The 2,500-nt window shown below is 42.4% G+C and overlaps 1 protein-coding gene across 1 annotated transcript in view; it reads right to left on the bottom strand.

The window, feature by feature from the left end:
- arhgef40 (Rho guanine nucleotide exchange factor (GEF) 40) overlaps window positions 1-2,500 on the bottom strand; it is a 39,171-nt gene that overhangs the window by 226 nt on the left and 36,445 nt on the right. Inside the window, 1 exon segment of the mRNA XM_034230392.1 lies at window positions 1-909. This exon segment is cut by the window's left edge and continues 226 nt beyond it. The gene's annotated coding sequence lies outside the window, so the exon portion shown is untranslated.

Here is a 2,500-nt window from a genome sequence, read left to right as displayed (position 1 = left end):
CTGTTAATACATCTTTAGCTTAAACCAACAGTCGGATATGATCCTATAAGGCGTTGATTATCAAGGCAATGCTTCCTGTATGTGATCAGATGTTTGCCTGATGTTTATTTAGCCACTGTACCAGGCTCTAAATCGGCCAGTGAGTGTGTGTGAGCATGTGAATAGAGCCTCCACTGTCTTACAACAATAAGAGTGACTGCATGTGTTGACGGACACTCTTTGTGTGTGTTTGTGTGTACGTGTGCTCACACCACCCCTGCCTCATTTACATAGATGCAATCACACCTAGCCTATGCCACACATTTTTCCACAGGCAAGAGGGGGGAGAAAAAAACAGTACTCCATTCACCATTATGAAAATGACAGAGTACATACATTCTAAATCTGCAATCCTACGGTGGATTTACGCCCCCGCATATTACTTCCTGTTTATTATCAGATGCTGGAGCATGTGATGCGTACAGTCAGCCAGCCAGGCAGTCAGTGGTTCAGACCAAGTGGTTTGGCCTAGTGGGGAGCCGCGGGGCAGACAATGGCCGCACTGTGTGGCTGAAGTGCCTTTGGTGTCAATGACTCTGCCAGCAACTGAGGCTGGCAGATCCAAAATGGCGGAGCGGGTAGATCCCTGCTGGTGCTCGTCATGGTTTAGACAGGGCAGTGTTGATCCTTTTTCGGGAGGCGGCTTTTCTTCTTCCTCTTCTTATTAGAGAATGTGGCAGTGCAGCGCTCTTCCAGCTAATCTGCTGGCCTTTTATTACTTTGAAGGAGGTGAAGGGGGGAGAAGGGAAGGAGAGCATGTGGGAGAAGTTCAAATAGAGTCTGAGGGTCTCTCTTTTGTCTTCTTGCTCCGCGAAGTCCAGTTTGGCTTCCCCGAGGTGGAATAGAGATGATTCTTCAAGAGTCCAGTTTCTGATTGTAGAAAGTTACAGGAAGATACACAAAGAAACAATATATTACATTTTAGTTTTACATTCAAATGTACAGTATGTTTGTTCAACCCAAAAATAAAACAACATGTCTTACCTGTAGAGCTATTTATCAATCTAGATTGTTTTTGGTGTGGTTGCTTAATGATGGATATTAGGGCTGTCAAGTTAACGCGTTAATAACGCGTTAACGCAAAAAAAAATTAACGCCACTAATTATTTTAACGCGATTAACGCATGTGTATTTTTTTCCCTCGGCCGCCCCGTAGTTTCAGAGCGCATCGAGTTTAAAATACCGTCTACAAGCTGATGCTGACAGCCCCGCTCCTGCCGCCTGCTTGTGGCAGACCACACTTCCACGCTCACAGGCAGGCACCGACTGGCTGTTGGGAGGACCGGGAGGGTGTGTGTATGTGTGGCCCGAGCGAGCGAGAGAGAGACCTTACGTGCATTGTTGTTGTTAGCATCTGGTGCTAGCTAGCTGCGCTAACGGATATAAGGAGCTGTTTAAATGAAAACAGAGGAGCGCTCTATCCACACAACTGCGCCGAGCACTTGACTTTATGCAGGAAGCCAGACAGTGGGACATTGTACGAAAAGTCAGCACACTCAGCACGGATAGTGCGTAACATGATTGCAGCGTCCAGGCAGCTCCCGTTCGAGCATATGACTTGAGCTGTACATAGCTCCAACGATCCATCACTCACACACACACACACACACACACACACACACACACACACACACACACACACACACACACACACACACACACACACACACACACACACACACACACACACACACACACACACACACAGGTTGTTGTGTTTAATATTCATGAGAATATTTGTCATTGTTCAAATGATAATAAACATTAGCATAAAGCATATTTGTCCACTCATATGTTGATAAGAGTATTAAAAACTTGAAAAATATTCCTCTAAGGTACATTTAGAACAGATCAAAAATGTGCGATTAATTTGCGATTAATCGCGATTAACTATTTTAATCGACTGACAGCCCTAATGGATATATATGGGACATTCTACCAGAAACGTATATTATCTGTCCTGGGATTGTTACAGTGAATACAAATTATAATCCATAAAATATCTTAAAACTGATGAGATAGTTGTGTTTTGTGAGTTGTTTGTACATAGATCTGTGATGCATTAGGGTTTCAGGTGTTTTGTAATTTATTTAAAAACACTTTTGAAAAATAGAATATATATAGAAATGTTTTAGCTCTATGAAACCTGATGTACTTATATGATTCTGTTTTCTTCAAGTTTGTATTTTGTTGGTCGAACGCACTTATTGTAAGTCGCTTTGGATAAAAGCAATGTAATAATGTAATAATATAGGATATCAACTTCACACAAAAAGTAAGGAAATCTGTCAAACTGTTGACCGTTAGACGTTAACTTTCTTGCTTCCTCATCAAACGGTTATCGTGTGTAGTTTGTTCCTACAGGAAACTGCCAACAACAACCTTAGTGAATTATTTGGAGTTACCCGGCATGTGATTTCTATACAAATAAAACGTTTTTTGGCGCTTTGAGCTTCACAAG

Source organism: Gymnodraco acuticeps, unplaced genomic scaffold, assembly GCF_902827175.1.
Source record: "Gymnodraco acuticeps unplaced genomic scaffold, fGymAcu1.1, whole genome shotgun sequence".
Lineage (NCBI taxonomy): Eukaryota > Metazoa > Chordata > Actinopteri > Perciformes > Bathydraconidae > Gymnodraco > Gymnodraco acuticeps.
The sequence above is the reverse complement of the archived record's forward strand: the minus strand, read 5'-3'. Positions and strand labels throughout refer to the sequence as shown.